Source organism: Pinus tabuliformis, chromosome X, assembly GCF_031772625.1.
Source record: "Pinus tabuliformis cultivar Carrire ecotype Pingquan chromosome X, CPIR1, whole genome shotgun sequence".
Taxonomy (NCBI): domain Eukaryota; kingdom Viridiplantae; phylum Streptophyta; class Pinopsida; order Pinales; family Pinaceae; genus Pinus; species Pinus tabuliformis.
In genome coordinates this window covers 754615432-754634442 of record NC_142308.1, presented here as the reverse complement: position 1 = coordinate 754634442, position 19011 = coordinate 754615432, and positions in this window count along the sequence as shown.

The window sequence follows — 19011 nt, the reverse complement described above, 5'->3', positions numbered from 1 at the left end:
TGAAGTCACCCTAAGGTGGGTGCCTGAAAACACTTCAGGGTGGTAGGGTGGTGCTAGGTAGGTGGTTGAAGTCGCCTTCAAGTGGGTGCCTGAAAACACTTCAGGGTGGTAGTGTGGTGCTAGGGAAATTTTGTGTTTGTAGAGGTGTCAGTGTATCCATTTAGCTGCTTGGTGATGAAAACCTAGAGCATTAGAGCATCCTTCAAGTGGGTTTTGGAGATAATGTTTTTCTATAGTTGTAGGGAGTTGTATATTTCTTTTCAGATGGGGCTAAATATTTAAAGAACTTATTAGAAAAACATTTGGTGGTTCTTTTGACCCAGAGGGGGTTTTCCACCTAAAAATTCTTGTGTTCATTGTGTACTTTTTATTTACTACTTTGAATAATCGTAAAGAATAACTAATACCCTAAAAATATTAATAAAATACTAATTGATAAGGAATATTGATTGAGCCACCTCTTAGTATTTCCAATAACCCCAACATGATATTTAAGAAAAAGGAGTATAATACATTACTTCCTACCGTTATTGACAATTGATATATAGGATATATTGATGTATACAATTCGATTTGGATCTACCCTTATAGAGTTAACTTAACCTATGGAAATGAAGAACTCTCTAGAGGGGAATAATATGTTCCCTTCAAGATAACTATCACTTTAAAAGAATAATGACTTTCATTAGTTGTAAAGGTTGTTTTGGGAATTCCTTCTTACCCCATTCTGATTCTTTTGAACCATCATTATTGGTGTAGAACAAATACTTTGTCTAGTGTTGAATGATGCCAAACTATAAAATTTTTGAATCATATGCTCAATACCACTCTTTTTTGTGCATATGGGTACCTGTAAGGCATAATGTTAGCTATTACACTTCCTGATTGTAAATGAATATAATGGTCATGATCTTGAGTATATGGAAGATCGTTAGGAGAGGGATTCTAGTGGTATATGTATTTATTAGTTACCACCCTTATAGTATCCATATTTTTACTTTCCACTTTCCATGTGAAAGCATGATATATATGTAGTTTCCAACTTAATGAGAAATGTGACCACAAAACAAGAATTAGGGCCCAAATACCCCATATTTTTGGATAAAAGGCAGATCTATTGGTAGTACCCTCTTTTCTGGATAGTTAACATTTTGACTTGTTTGAAATTACAACAATGACAATTGGAAATAAACCTTAAAAGCAACCCTCAAATCAAAAAATGATGCTACCAATAACAATAGTTTTTTATTGGAATTAAAATTACAAGCTAATTGAAACCATGCGATTAACAATTGGTAGCATCATAAATTAAATAATCAAAATTAGCTCCTAAATCATTACTTGAAAACTTATTTCTTTTAAGAGTCTACATTAAAAAATAAATAAATAGAAATGTAAAAGAATCCATTAACAAGTTTCATTTTGTTTCTTGATTATTTTATTTGTATTTTTTTATTTTTTTGAATGAAAAACACCCATTTTAAATAAAAATCGTGACTGCTATAATAAAAAAAAATAGAAAGAAAAAGAAAAAAATTAAATTTCCCTTTATATATGTGTTATAGACATTTTTGTGCCTTACAACATTGAGCATGAAATGTCCATAATCTAAGGGATCCAAAGTCCCTAAACATGTTGTTCCTACCCCTAGAGGAACAAGGCTAACAAACCACATCAATTCACAGAAGTTCTCCACCAGAAACGGCTCAAAAACAAGTCAATTCAGGATCAATTCAGTGGCTCCACTAGCTGTCTGCGCTGAATTTCAAAGCCAACACTGGCTACCTGCACTGCAACGCAGGTAGAAGCACTACCAGGGTGCACTGAGCGAGAGTTGACAAATGGCAAGTTCATTCCAAGAGGTGTCAAGACCCAGGAATCTTCCAAAATCTTCCTCAATGACACTTGCCTCAGTGAATTCGACTGGTGATGAGTAAGAGGTTCCCAATCTCCAAGTGGAAGCAAGAACCTCCAAGTGGAATCAAGAACTGACAGAGGGAGAGGACACTAGTCAGATCTCAAGCTGACTCATCCTCTCTCCAAACATCTATATATGGATCTCTCCTCCATGAGATCTAGAGGCTGGAATTTTGTTATTGCAAAGAATTGCTGTTGGTTTGAGATTAGAATCATTGGGTGCTTAATGCTTTGAAGGGGGTGAAGATAGGAATTCCATTTGCTGGGAAGGAGATGCTGGATTGGAGCCCTCTGGGTTGTATCTCTTCCTGAACCTTGTTATTCATCAATAAAGCTATCTTGGTTTATCCTATATACTGATGTATCTTTGATGTATGATTGCATTAGTATGTTTAGTTTATTTCTAATCCTGAACTAGTTACGAATATGAATCCATGTATTGTGTAGTGTTCTCTTCTTGTGATCTTGCAGAAACCTCTTGAAGATGGGCTAGCGAGAAGGCAAGTAGCTGGGAACTCTCAAAGAGAAGGGAAACTGGATCGAGGGACAAACGGAAGACACCGGTTAGTCCATCCATCTCTCTTCATTCTTAATTCATAAAGGAAGAATACTAGAATAGCTGTCTCTGTTTGTTGCTAAGGCACTGTCACACCTTAGGTGGATAGGATCATCCTGCATAGGCATTTTTCCCCACAACAAATTGGCGACTCCGCTGGGGAGATCTGTTTAGTCATTTTATTTGTGTCTCTATCATTGTTTGTTTCATAGACTTGACAGCAACAATCGAACTGCATCTGCTATTCTCAGATGCAAAGTAGACGGTTGCTGCTTTGATCCAATCACTGGACTTGTCTATGATCTGAAAAATGGACTCACAAATGATTTGATGATCCTTTGTGATAGATCTTAGTACTCCCTCAAAGCATCCCTTTGATTGTACCTTGCTTGTTGCTTTTATTTGGCCTGAAACTGTAGATTAAATAATAATCTGTGACCCAGAACCCAGTGAGAAACTCTCGTTTCTCCTTCAGCGTGACCCCTGTGAAGAGGTTCTGCATTTCAACGCAGGTCCCGTGAAGGCTACCTGTGCTGAATGTCAAAACCCCTGTGTTGAGGTTGCGCTGATCCAGTTAGGCCTTGTGCAGCTGGGGTTCTCTGCTCTGTTTTGCCTTGTTTTGATCTCTGATTTTTGCAGCCTGTAACCAGCATAGGTACCAGTCTGATAACTCCTTTTCTCTGCTTAAATTCCGCCTCCTTTTGTACAAAAAGACTGTGAGTGTTTTTATGTGTTTGTGGCGTCATTCACAGTTTTCCTTTGAATGAGTGAAATAGTCATCCTGTAGCCCTTGATTCAGATCTGTTGATTGTGATCTTAGGAGAGAGTTCATTGGCTGATTAAAATTGATTATACATTTACTTTTGCTTTTGTTTTGAGTTTGTCTCTTTTAAGTGTCAAAACAAGTATTCATTTCGAAAATCGTTAAGTGTTGTAATCTCTTCTACCCTTTCTGATTTGGAAAAAGTAAACTTGTTTGTATTTTTCATTTAAAAGCAAATTCAAAGTTGTACAAAAAGCTTTCTGTGTAGGCATCAATACTAAGAAAGCGTAAAACAAACACCTGCATTGTGCATTTACATCTTGATAGTTTGCATGTTTGATTTAGGAAAAGTGCATTAGAGTGTGCTGATTGCTCTTTGAGAAAAGATGGTGTCTTTCTTTTCCCTTAGTAGCTAGGATTTTCATAAGTTGAAAAGGTATAAAGCTTGCTTATCATCTTTAGACTGCATTTAGGAATTGTATCATACATCTCGTGGTGAACCTCAAAAGGCAAACTTCTAAAAAGATCAACCTAAAATAAATTGAATGAACTTAACAACGCTTTGCAACATAACGCACAACATAGAGGTCTAGGCTAGAGACGTGTTCCGGCGTCGTAAAGCCTGGTGAGTGTCGATCTCGTTGATGGTGGGTGATTCCTCCTGAGGGACGATAGCGCCAGTATGGATTGTGCTCCCACGTACCGTCGCGTATATATTGGGAGACCCCTATAGGCTTAAAACCTTTATCCTAAGGAAGCCGTGTCGACCGCCCTATTGATCGCAATGCACTGAACACAGCATTCAGGAAGATCGACCGCCCGTACCCTAAAAAGTATTCTACGGTTTTGCGAAAAGTTTGGCACACCCTCTGCCTAGAACTCCAGAGCAGTTCCTTTTGGCATTTTTCAGACTCTATAACGGAAAAAGTCCATCCGAGCATTTGTCACTTCAGGCTCGTTAAAACATCGAAGGAGACTAGAGTCATCTTTAGCTTTTTCTCGACTCTTTAAAATTGAAAAAGCAAGTTGTGTCTAAAGCGTCTAAAAATTCATTTAATTCGGAAACACACTTTCCCCTTTTTGTATTTTGATTGATCGAGTAATCTGCAATCGTGGAAGAAAGTCAATTGAAACCCCGTCATTCGCGGAGGCTTACGAGTCAACCGTCTTTGTCTCTGGAATCAAAAACAGTACGGACAAAGCGAACTCGTTTAACCAGTTCCAAATCTCCTCTTAAAGTTAGAACAAGTGTTCCAACGACATCTGAGATTCCGGTTACTCCAAACATTTCTGGAAACCCTGCCTCTATAGAAGAAGTTCAATAGCCACAGAGGGACAGTAACACTGATCCTAGTCTGGGAGAAAATACTTGCGTTACTGAACCAGTTCCATCTGTGACCGGTTCAGAGAGTCTTGCTCCTGAAACAACTGTCGCTGTCGATTCAACCCCTTCTTCGGCACCAGAAATATTTTACGGACTTGACGGTCTTCCCCTTCCACCTGGTTTGATTGCAATAGAGGAAATTATAGAAGATCCGCAAGCAAGTACTCCAACTCATTTTGGAGTCGGGGTCACTCTATTTCCTTCGACATCAGAAGTTAGTCTACCACCAGTGGAAGTTCCTGTAGAATCGCTAGGTAATCTCTTAGATAGACTCAAAATGTCTGAACAACCGTCAACATCTAGGACTGTGTCAAATGACACAGCGACAACAGAACTCCCTGCCGTCACTCCGACAATGTTTGCCGGCATACCATCTGTCCCAACTAGCTCACAACCGCTAGAAGGAGTCCACCCAGGGACTATTTCGACAGTGTGGTCCGTTCCAGTTTGTTCCTTCGGAATAATATCCAGCAAATCTTATGTTGAGACTTGCCAGATTGATCCATTTGGAGGTCAATTTGGGCAATCCAGTCCCCAAGGACAAACAATCCCCTTGAGTTCCGGATTGCTACCGTATGGGGGGCAGTATGCCTTTTCATTACCCCCTCCGGGAGGATATCCATACGGGAGTTCACAATAATATTCAGGTTATACTGGAGTTACATCAAGTGGTTGGGTACCTATGCTACCTCAACAATCGAGGGTTGTGTATTCTATGCAACAATGTGTACCTATGTCGAACATCCCGACCACACCGGCTATTGTGACAGTGTCGTAAGTTCAAACGTTTCCTATTGTATGTCAACCTCAGATTTCTCAGGTTGTAATGCAATAGCCCCTTGACCCTGTGACTCAACCACAATCGCCTACTGGTGGGGTGACACAGGTCCAAACGGGTACAATTACCCTGCACCTTGGTCCAACGGTTAGTATAGCACAACAGAGCATGGCTTCACAACCGTGGCTGGTGCAATACCAATAACCACAATTCCAGAAAGTGTACGAAGGTTCTGAGCAGCAGATCTTTGCGAACAGTGGACAACCGTATATTCAAAACGGTCAAAACCAACAGCTTTATAGTGGTCAAGTCCACCAACCGTATCAGTCATACCAACATCAATTACATTATGCTGGTATGCAAAGGTCCACTGCTCAGGCGATTCCATCGTACCCTGGGTATGCTTCACCTAACCTGAATCAATAGTTACCATTCGTGGCAACTTTAGAGTTACTCGATTTACACCGGTTAACAAACGATCCAATTGCTTACACCCCTTGGTGGCTAGTGATTCCTCACAAACTTCCATCTGACATTCCTAAATTCAATGGAAATCCAGGTGAAGACCCATCGAATCACGTGATGACTTTTCATCTGTGGTGTTCATCAAACACCCTAAACGATGATTCGATAAGGCTTTGCCTTTTCCAGAGGACGTTAACGGGTCCAGCGGCAAAATGGTATATCGAATTACCTAGAGCCTCGTTCGACAATTTCAGCTCCCTAGCCATGACTTTCTTGACCCATTTTCAATTACCGATAAGGTATGAAACGGGAACGGAAATCTTAACCAACTTCAAGCAGACAACAACCACTCACATATCTGATCATATACATGAGTGGCGACGTCGTCGTAGGATGGTAAAAACGTACGTTCCCGATCAGCTATTAGCTGAATGGTTTATCAAGTCATTACTTCCTGCCATAATGGAAGATGTGGCCAAGGGGGGAGTCGTAACGGAGGAGCAAGTTATTGCTCATGCACAATATCTAGACTTAGTCTACACTCAGTCTGGCACGCTCTACGACAAAATACCTAACGCCCCTAGACCAGAATTCTCAATTCCTCCTCCTCCTAAATCAAATAGTGACTCTCATGCCAGCGATGGTGTGATTGGCACGACAAACGTGAAATCGACAAAGGCTTCATCTAAGAAAGCCCGTAAGACTTCAGATCAAAATGCAAAAGAAGAAATTTTTGCTTCAGAAGTAAATGCCGTATCAGCAGATAAAGGCAAAGAAACCAATCAACCAGGAAGCAAGAAGAAACAAAACAAAGGGAAGAAGAAGAAACAGGGTGAGTCATCCCCTGGAAAAACTTCTTCAAACCCTCCTGGGAAAGGGAAACCAAAAAATCCATGTCAAATATGTGATGAGGATCATTGGACAGGAAATTGTCCATACAAAGCTGAGCTTAAAAGGTTCTTCAAGAGTTCGCAGACCTCAGCTGTGTTAACTGATCCGTTCCCAAATCCAGGTCAAAATCTGGTTGATAGTGGAAATGCTTCCCCGTCGCAAGTGCTTATGTTGTCGGTTTCAAAACAGCAGAATGATGCTTTGATTTCGACAAGGAACAAAGATTACGGGAATCCGCAGCTGTCGAACGGCAAGGATAAAGATCAACCAAGCAGTTCGACAACAACTTCGACAGAAGTTGTACTGCCCATCATTCCTGAATTAACAATAAAACCGCCAAAGGGAGTAGTACACAAGTCGACATCTAATCCTCGCGCCAGAGCGGCACAGCATTATAACATAGTGGAAGATTTGGCCCAATCGCCATCCGCTAGGTCGACTCTTGAAGTACTACAAAATTGTCCATACCAAAGGCAGGCTTTGTTATCGGCTATTGGTGGGGTTGATCCTAAGGATTCCAATCTTGTATCCTTCGACCACAAAGGATACGATCCTCAGTTACCAGCTCAACTAGCTTTCCTTATTCAAGTGAAAGCCCTCAACAAAACTGTTCACCGAACAATCATTGATGAGGGGGCATCTACATGTATTATGTCGATGAGTTGCTGGAAAACTTTAGGGTCTCCGACCTTGTCACGATCTTCGACGACATTAAAAGCATTCGACGGAAGGACCTATACCCCGTGTGGTATCCTAAATAACTTGAAGGTTGAACTAGGGGGAAAAACAGTAGAAATAGGCGTTGAAGTCATTGATGGGAATCTTGACTACAACATCCTACTGGGAAGACCATGGATATATGCCATGGCAGCTGTAGTGTCGACTTATTTTAGGAAGATCGCATTCCCTTTTCAAGGAGGGATTACGATCGTCGACCAACAAAACTTCCTCCCTAATGGTTCACAAGTTACAAGAAGCATTCCCATGATCCATGGAAGCAACCATTCGCTTCAAGAAATCGGAGTAGGCCTACTGAAAGACCCCACATTAATGGGAACTTTCGCACTTCCACCTCCAATCTATATAGGAGAAGTAGCGTTGGTAGGAGCCTGCAACATGATATCTTCCACGAAGATCTCAGAAGACGATATCAACATGGATCATGAAATGGTTTTGCCCCCAAGCCCTATAGAAATATTGTAGCAATCAATGTTTCGGGCATGGGAGGCGAACCCAAATCAATGCTCATCAAGCGTTTGGGTAGATAGGTCTAGAGAATATGGTACCCCATTAGATCCTTGGTCGAGAGTGCATGGGACTGACGAAGGAATCCTACAATCAATGTTGATTGAAGGGGCACCATGGAATGATTGCCACCATCGTTCCCTTCTTCCGGATTATGAAGAAGATACTCAACAGGACCTTTACCACCCTTCAGTTTTTGAATTCCTATCAAACACTGTAAATACGGTGGATTCCGAGCGAAACTTATCCAATATTGAAGAGACTATAGCCATAAATATCTCGACTAAAACAAATGTTGTAGAGAATATTTATGTCCGAAAAAGTTGTTCTCCTTTAGAACTGGAAATATATAACGCTCTTTTTCGCGAGTTCAGAGATGTCTTTGCTTGGTCATATGATGAAATTCCAGGCATTGACTCGAGTATCGTTGAACACGAAATTAAGATGTATCCTGATGTCAAACCAGTAAGACAACGGCTTCAGCAGGTGCACCCCAAGAAAGCCGCTGCCATAAAAGCAGAAGTTGAGAAACTTCTCCATGCTGGTTTCATCTACCCAGTTCCTCTAACCGATTGGGTATCGAATATTGTCCCTGTTATGAAGAAACAAGGGACAATTAGAGTGTGTGTCGATTATAGGGATGTAAACCAAGCTTGTCCGAAAGACAACTACCCTACACCCTTCATCGACCAGATAATTGATGAATGCGCCGGATGTGAAATCTTTTCATTCATGGACGGATTTTCTGGGTATAATCAAATAAATATCCACCCACAGGACCAGTCAAAGACTGCATTCATTTGTCCGTGGGGCACATTCGCTTATCGAAAATTACCCTTTGGCTTAAAGAACGCAGGGGCGACGTTTCAGAGGACAATGAATTATGCCTTCCATGACATCAAGAACATCGTTCAACCATATCTCGACGACCTTCCGGCTCATTCGCGAAAGCGGACTGATCATCTGCAGCATTTAAGAGCGATATTTCTACGTTGCCGACACTACAAGATAAGACTCAATCTGCACAAATGTGTATTTTGCGTCGGTTCTGGTCGTTTACTTGGCTTTGTAGTCTCTAAGGATGGGATTCGTCTCAACCCTTGCAAGGTTCAGGCAATCATTAATTTGCCTCCACCTTCAAGTTTGCTTCAGATTCAGAAACTCCAAGGGAAAGCAAACTTTCTGAGGAGGTTCATTCCAAATTACGCAGAACTTGCTAAAGGTTATACTCGTCTTTTGAAAAAGGATGTACCTTTCATCTGGGATCAGGTGGCGCAAGCTTCTTTTGACGCTCTGAAAGATTCTCTAGTAAAAGCATCATTAATGTATGCCCCGGACTATCAAAGAGATTTTAACCTGTATCTGGCTGCAGCGGATACGACCATTGCAATGGTTTTAGTTCAAGAAGTCGATGGAATTGAACATCCTATATATTATTTAAGTAAAAACTTGAATGATACAGAAAGAAAATATTCTTACGTTGAAAAGCTAGCACTCGCTGCTGTTCAAGCGATACAAAGATTTAGACATTATGTCCTCTTCCAGAAAACTACCATTCTATCAGATTGCAACCCCATGACTTATATATTGTCGCGACAGTTGCTGGGGGGCAAATATTCAAAATGGATAGTGATCCTTCAAGAGTTTGATCTGGAATTTGTAAAATCCAAATCAAAGAAAGCTTTAGTTTTCGCAGAATTATTGTGCGATCTCCCATCATCGTCCAACGATGAAACATCCGAAGAATCAATCGTGGACGAAAGTTTGTTTCTGATATCTACAAGCAATGAGTGGGATGGAGATATAATAATTTATCTCCAAACCCAAAAATTCAGGCCTAACACCTCTCACTCAGAACAGAAACGTATACGATACCAAGCGAAAGACTATATGATCGTCGGTGATACCCTTTACCGTCAGGGTATCGATACAGTTCTGAGAAGGTGCCTCACCCATGAGGAGGCCGAAAAAGCCCTGAATGAGTGTCATTCAGGCGCGTGTGGGGGGCATCAATCTGGATATGCTACAGCACAAAAAATCTTATGAGCAGGATACTTCTGGCCAACCATGTTCAAAGATTGCATAACCGCAGTCAGAAGTTGCCATGCTTGTCAAATTTTTGATAGCAAAACCAGAAGACCACCCGCACCTTTACAGCCAATAGTTGTTGTTGGGCCTTTCTCCAAATGGGGCATCGATTTCATGACATGTAACCCCACCTCGACCGGGGGGCATGGGTATATTATAGTTGCCGTTGAGTATTTTACCAAATGGGCCGAGACGATGCCTACATTAGATAACACTGGTGAAACAGCTACCCTTTTCTTTTTCAATCATGTAGTCGCCAGGTTTGGCGTACCACAGGCTATAGTTACAGATCATGGATCGCATTTTCGCAATCACATGATGGTTGAATTAGCTGCCAAGCTAGGGCTATCTCACGACAGCTCTATCCCGTATTATCCACAAGCCAACTGACAAGTTGAAGCGATCAACAAGGTCTTGAAGCGTATGTTGCAAAGGATGATCGGAGTTCACAAAAGAAGGTGGCACCTAATCCTGTACTCAGCCTTGTGGGCTTATCGAACATCGGTAAGGAATGCGACCGGGTTCACACCTTTCCAACTGGTGTATGGCCTGGAAGCAATCTTGCCAATCCAGTGTGAAATCTCGTCTCTTAAACTCGCAATTGATCTCCTCCCCGGAACTTCAGAAGAAGAGGCCCGTTTCTTGGAATTAATCCAATTGGATGAAACCCGTCGTGATGCCGCTTTGGGTAACGAAGCCCATAAGAAACGAGTCAAGGCACAGTTCAACAAAAATGTCAAACCGCGTGTCTTCTCAGAAGGTGACTTGGTCTTGCTGTATGAACTAGAATCCGATAAATTGGGAGCAGGTAAATTTAATTCTTTATGGATGGGCCCCTATATTGTTAAATGAGTGTTAGCAAAAGGAGCCTACGAGTTAATGGATTATGACGGAATTCCACTAGCGCAACCCCGTAATGGGTTGTACCTCAAGCGTTACTATGCTTAAATAGTAACATGTATGCTTTTGTTGTATTTTGTTTTCGCTAAAGTGTTTGTTTTGGTCGAGTAATCCACCTTTTTACATTTATTGCAGATGTCAAACCTTCTGGAGACATGTGTTGGATATGCCGATGGAGCGAGTCGTAGTTCGCGGAACCTGTCCTCCGCAGCCTGGGCCATTTTGATCCAAGCGGCGAGTTAGTAAGTTTCATAGGTGTATGTATCGGGCAATCAACGAATAACATCGTTGAGTATAGCGCGTTGATAGAACTACTCTCTGATGCCATCACCCATGGTATACGCCGACTAATCGTCAGGCTAGACTCACAACTCGTAATACTACAACTCAATGGTATATATTTCATCCGCAACCCAGCTATTTATCGCATGTTCCTAAGGGTTAAGATTTTGGAAAGACAATTTGATTTAATTCAATACCAACATATTTCCATAAACTTAAACACATTAACCGACTCATTAGCAAACTATGTGTTAGATAGACATTTGCAACATTTATAAAAAGAGACACATCATCAATGTTGTACATATGGATCATATAACTCAACCAGAATAAACCCCGAAAATAAAAATACATATATATAAGCTGTTTATCGTTTATACATGATGTTCTGTAACCAAGACAAAAATCGGTCGCATGACCCAAAAACTCAAAATTCTAGGGGGCACCCTAGCCTAGTGATGCTCATGATAGCACGTCACGGCCTGTGCAATCATGCGTAAGAGACGAGTCCATCGTCTAGGCACACCAGTAGTATGCCGCTGCAACTGTAGAGGTAACTCATCGATCCTCACATCGGGAATGCCAAGAGTAAGGCCATCAACCTGCTCCTGCACAACTGTAAGGGTCTCGGCCACTTCAAGGTCACGAAGAATAACCCTCCCAGCAGTCTCCCCTGCTGGGGCAGCGACTGGCGCTCTCGGGCGAACTGCTGGACGAACAGGACCAACATCTGCATGCACTCATGAGTTTGATTAAAGTCTTGATAGAATAAAGCATAAGGACATTATAAATAAAAACAGTAAATAGTGATATGGTCGAAGATTTTACCAATAGCGCCCCATTGTTCGCCATCCGGCAGTACCAAGTCCGGATCACCTCGGAAATCCATGCCAACATATGGATACTCAGAATAGACCATATCCTGACGCTCGAACCACCTGAAGAAGGTATCGGTGAAAGAAATCTGAGATTGACCAGCATGCCTAGACATGTGATCAACCCATCTCTGCATGCGTGGCTCGGTAGGAGAAGGCAAGTCGAGTGTGATATACTGAGGCTGCATCAGTGGTATCTTCTCCAAGGCAAAGGCAGTCAAAATAGAACCAAATCCAAAGTTCTTCAGCTTCCCGTCCTTTACCTTGGTCAACTGACTTTTCATCTGAAGAAGTACTGCATCACACCAGTTGAATATTTTCGGTTGGAGGCACTCCAAGGGGTGCTGCACATAAGATCTGTTGGCAACATGAAGAGATGCACTACCGGCCATCCTACCAATAGTATACAGAATGGACCTGAGAGACCTGTCAGCAATCTCACGGATAACGACCTTGCCGTCTCTACTCGGCTGAGATCCTTCCCTGCAATACTGACGGACATAATATCTCACAGAGTCATTCCCTCGGGCCGAACCTAACAAAGAAATGGGGGAACCCCGCCTCGACAAGCCAGTCAAGAAGTAAATGTCTACCACGGTCAAGGGGATAGATTTGCCCCTAATCTGAAATACTTGGTTGATAGGATCCCAAGCATCAAGCATATACTGCAGTAGGGAAATCTGTGCTCTCATACTAGAGATACGGAAGAACTTCAGCAGACCACAGTTCTGCAGCGCGTTCACCGTGACAGGATCATGGAGGGCAATCATGTCCTCCTCTTCATGTTCCCGTTCTCGCCATGTAAGGGTCATTTTTCTCCAATAATCTCTAAAAACAAAACATGAGAGGAGTTAGATCCTGGATTTGATGAGAAACTGGCAAAATTTTCATCAAAAACTGTGCAACAAAACTATTTTCTATGGCCAACGCAACTAGCCAGTGTTCCACCTGCGTTGAAGGTCAAACTGCCTTCATGCAGCTTGACATTCAGCGCAGGTTTCGAGTGAACCAGCTGCGCCCTAACAAAACCCCAGGGGATCAGGGGAACAGGAAAACAGGCACAGAATGGGAAAAGGAAACCATGAAAAGAAAGAGCTAGGGTTTAGCTCCTACCTGGTCTAGACGGCGCCGAAAATCGTCCGCAGAATCTCCTAGAATCAGCTGATGAAAATCAAGGGGGAAGAGGCACCTCCAAAGCTCCAACAAACAAAGTTCAAATGAAATGGTAAAATGAGAGGTAAAAACACTTTTTAATTTCTTTTTACGTAGTTCAAAGCGAAATATTAGGGTTCTAATCTCATTTTCAAGCAAATGTTATTCATTTCTAACTAGTTTGATGCAGTAATTGAGGATACAATACTATCTTTGAAAAGGGCAAAGCTAGTCATGGTAAAAAATCAATAATTTGACCATATAAAATCAAGCAGTTTTAGCACACAGTTCATGCTCGTTAAAAAATAAACGCAAGATCTGAGCAGTTTTAGCACATAGTTCATGCTCGTTAAAAAATAAACATAAGATCGAGCAAGTGTTTCCACCCGCGTTTAAGCTCGTTAAAAAATGAACTATCCCGATAAATAACCACTGTGAATGTAATATCATCAACCATTAAAGCCTTGGTCGTGTTTGCCCGTCACCTCCACTTTTCCATTAGCCGATCGTTCACCTCCATATGATTGTTTACCCATTTTGAGGAACAGCTGCGAAGAGTGATTTCACTAGCCATCCTTGTGACACTGCCGTGATTGGAAAATTCCAACTTGTACCTGGAATCAGCTGCTAACCTGTTTCATCACTCGTTCCTCAAAAGACGAGTCTTCTTTACGCTCTTTTCATCTGGCTCGTAAAATATGAAAAGATTGCCGAGTCCTTGGCCTTCCAGCTTGTTAAAGGGACAGGAAGTGCTATCCCTCCTCTAGATTTTAATCTTTTTGGACCTGAGGGATTATTGCACAAAAAGATCGAGCGCTTGTTTTGTTCGGCTCGTTAAAACTATCGAAAACTCATCCCTTCTATATTGTTTTATACTTTTTCAAACTTAAGGGATTATATGACGAAAAAGGACTTTTGGAGTTAACTTTATGTATCTTTTCAGACTCTCTAAAAATGAAAAGAACTGAGTTATCTTTGTCGTTAGACTCGTTAAAATCATTAAATAGCGACAAACTTGTCTTTAGACGAGAACGAGTTTCACTATCGCTAGGCTCGTTAAAACATAGCGATGGGCTTGCCCGAAGGGCAGGTTATAGAACAAGCATATGTTATCCTCCTCAAGCTTGACAAAAATAAAGAGGTACTGGTCAGTAATGACTAGGGAAAAATTGGGAGAAACTCAAGAAAACTTTGATGGTAGCAAGTCGCTCTTGAACATGACACTTTTCCTCCGTACCACAATCGGGTTGGGTTGTTTCATTCACCGGTCACATCCATGGTCTCGCCATACCATCCATATTTGGGGTAATGCTACCGATCCATCGCATCAGTGTCGCCATATGTTCAAGAGAAGTCGTTCAGAAAAGTCAACCGTGTCCCATCCACTGCCGTACATTATCCTTCATCCTTTCATGACCGCCACCCTGAATCATATGTCACAGATCGTTTTCACCTCCATCAAAATCATTAGCTCCGTTCCGTGTCATTGATGTGGGATTCATTAAGGCCCTCCTTTGATGGATCTCTTCTTGTCGACATCAGCTCATTATCCAAGAAGTTGATCTAGGAACAACCCCTTCAGTACTTTGAAGCTTGCATGCCTCAATGGCAAGTTTCTCACTTCCGGCGATAGGTATACATCAATGACCTTCGACCGAAAGATTTTGCGTGGTGTTCGACGCCAAGTCCTTTATTCACACCACGTGAATTGTACTGCAGTACCTTGAGGGTCATTATCATTATCGGTGATTCCTCTCGCACTTGTTAACGGTTTACCTCATTGACCGGTAATCAAGCGATGTCTTTCCATGTTTGACTTTAGAACATTTCTCACATGGATTGACTTGTACTTAGAGTGAAGATCGAACGAGTTTGAAGACCCCGGATCTAGTTTCATCCATCCGGGCTGCGATATATATTCAGAAAAGATAAAGACATTGACATGTACATCATTGCAGCAGATAATCATCCTACCCAAAGGATGATAATTTCATCAAAATTATCAGTCTACCATCAGACGATTGTCTATTCTATGTACAGAAAAATGAATTTATAAAGCTGAGCATGGGAATGCCCGCCTCAGCTAGATCATGAAAGCAGTATGAAAAATAATGTATTGTATTGTATCTTATTACAGGTCTCCTCCCAGCATTGGATGAACTTTGGATCCCCCTGATAAAGCATTTCACCCGATAAACGGCCTCATACTTTAGGGGGCAACTGTTATAGACATTTTTGTGCCTTACAACATTGAGCATGAAATGTCCATAATCTAAGGGATCCAAAGTCCCTAAACATGTTGTTCCTACCCCTAGAGGAACAAGGCTAACAAACCACAACAATTCACAGAAGTTCTCCACCAGAAACTGCTCAAAAACAGGTCAATTCAGGATCAATTCAGTGGATCCACTAGCTGTCTGCGCTGAATGTCAAAGCCAACACTGGCTACCTGCACTGCAACGCAGGTAGAAGCACTACCAGGGTGCGCTGCGCGAGAGTTGACAAATGGAAAGTTCATTCCAAGAGGTGCCAAGACCCAGGAAGCTTCCAGAATCTTCCTCAATGACACTTGCCTCAGTGAATTCGACTGGTGATGAGTAAGAGGTTCCCAATCTCCAAGTGGAAGCAAGAACCTCCAAGTGGAATCAAGAACTGACAGAGGGAGAGGACACTAGTCAGATCTCAAGCTGACTCATCCTCTCTCCAAACATCTATATATGGATCTCTCCTCCATGAGATCTAGAGGCTGGAATTTTGTTATTGCAAAGAATTGTTGTTGGTTTGAGATTGGAATCATTGGGTGCTTAATGCTTTGAAGGGGGTGAAGATAGGAATTCCATTTACTGGGAAGGAGATGCTGGATTGGAGCCCTCTAGGTTGTATCTCTTCCTGAACCTTGTTATTCATCAATAAAGCTATCTTGGTTTCTCCTATATACTGATGTATCTTTGATCTATGATTGCATTAGTATGTTTAGTTTATTTCTAATCCTAAACTAGTTATGAATATGAATCCATGTCTTGTGTAGTGTTCTCTTCTTGTAATCTTGTAGAAACCTCTTGAAGCTTGGCGAGCGAGAAGGCAAGTAGCTGGGAACTCTCAAAGAGAAGGGAAACTGGATCGAGGGACAAACAGAAGACACCGGTTAGTCCATCCATCTCTCTTCATTCTTAATTCATAAAGGAAGAATACTAGAATAACTGTCTCTGTTTGTTGCTAAGGCACTGTCACACCTTAGGTGGATAGGATCGTCCTGCATAGGCATTTTTCCCCACAACAATATGTATGTGTCTTATTTAAAAAAAAATACTAAAAAAATTATTTAATTTTTTTTTAACATTTTTTATAAAAATTAACTAAAAATGTTGTTTAATTAAAAAATTAAATTAAATTTTTTAAAAGGGAGGGGATTCCATAATTCATTTCTTCTTAGAGAATAAACGTTCTATTTTGAAGGAATTATAGTTCAAGCCCCTTCTCCCCAAAATCAAAGACTAATAATTTAAATCAAAGACCTCTATAGGGATTAGAAAATTACTTTTCTTTTCTTTGATAGGATCCATTTTTCATGAGTGTTCTAATTTTCATGTGTAAATTCAAGTAAGTATTCCTTATCCAAACTATCCCACTATACCCAATTTTCCTCAAGCATTAGAATGTGTAAATTAGGTTGTAGATTTGCAACTTCTCATGAATTTTTAATCAAAATCATGAGACATAAACCTACTCTACTTCTCTATGAAAGTTAGTTCACAATTTAAAACAAAAAAATCAGACATGTTAGAAGGAATAACACACATGAAAAAAGTATTTTATCGGGGGAAAGCAATATCATAAAAAACTACAATGCCTTATTTCATTAATCAAATGAATAGAGATGTATTACAATTTCTTTTCTTAACTTAAGGCCTCTGACCCAAAATTAGACAATTTTTTCCTCATGTTGAGCTCCTGTTTCCTTGTGCTATTCCTTGAGGAATTAGCCCCTATTATTTTGGAAATTGCTCTAGTTGAATTGTGAAATTCCTTACACTAATCATCTAACTGCATGCAACACCTGTACACTTAAGACTAGTCTACAACTAATGTTACACTGCCTTGGAATGTCCACCTCAACTGGGTAATTCAAATTATCTGCATGCACTACATATTTTGGGTTGATTGATCGATTAACTAGATTATCATAGACTTTGACTAAAGTCTGTAATAGACATGACCTGAAAATATATGAAAATATAAAATATACCCAATACTAAAATTAAACCCAAGAGCCAATACAAGAGAAAAATAGATAAATTTCAAATCTTTATTAATATCAAACCCTTGAGGTAGGGTAACACCATACAATCACTCCTTAAGGAAGGAGAAAACTCCACAAGCCATACGCTTGCCAATATAATAATCCTTGACATCTCTGAATGGGGATCTCTAGCCTCTATATAGGCTTCATACATAGAATATCATGGGTCATTACCATGGATCTCTCAATACCATATATCTAATACAATGGGCTTATCACATTATTGCTAACTACTTGTGGTCCCTTACATGATGGGGTTAACCACTTTATTTATTAACTATGGCCCATCACATTATTAAATTATTCCTTGAGTACCTCCCTCTGTACCCCATAATATCCCCCCTATGTATACTACATTCCACACCCCTTAAACATGTTTCGTCCCCGAAACATAAGAAAAACAAAAATAATAAAATATACTCAAAAGAGTAATCCACTAGTACCATGCATGTGCATCTAGCCATCCTAGAGACAGGTGATAACTCGATCTAGCTAGTGCCTCACTCACTTGAGATGGGAGTTGATCTTGGTAGTTCCTCTGTGTTGATGTGCTATGGGTGGATTGTCGCACTTATTTATCTATCATGAAGGGGTTGTTGTCCTTGTTGTTGATTCATTCTCATTTGTTCATTATTTTCTTGCTGGGTGATGTGGGTGGTGATATGCTGAAGTTTTAACCAATGGTGTTTCTTTCTTTAATTCACCACCTAGTGGAGCCTGATTGGCATCTATTACATGTTGTGGCACCTGCGGTTGTTTATTATCTTCCAGTATTACTTCAACCATGGATTCCTCATCTGATGTGTTCGTACCTGGAACATCTTCTTCTTCAGCCTCCTTGAACTCTACCTATTTATTGATGGAAATATCTTGTAATGTAATTTTCTTCTTTTTATACGAGAGCTTGAGGAATTTCTTCTGCACATTAATATTGATAGTACCAACAGATTCCATCCAAGGGTATCCCAAAAAACATCCATATTAGCCATATCTGAAGAAAAAAAATCAGAATGCAATACATATATGTCCATAGAAATCTTCAAATCTTTATAGACTTGCACCTCCTTATTATTAACCTATGTGTGCTCCATTTGTTTGGCTGGGACTTGCAATCTTTTAACCAAATAGACATTAATAAAATTATACTTGCAATTATAATTGATAAAAAAAAAATGATCTTATCCTTCTGAATACATCCATGAACCTGTAATAAGGAGATATCATCAGAAAGTAACCCTTTCCATATTTCATTCTCCTGTTTTCTAGCATGAGACCATTTTTCTAAAAGTGCTTCTTCAAATTATTAATCGGGAAGGCTTAAAAAAATTGTTTTGTCTAGTGATCTCTGCCATTTGGTAGCCTCATCTCTAAAATTAATTCATGCTAAAGGTTTCCAAAATTGCCAAAATGTTTCC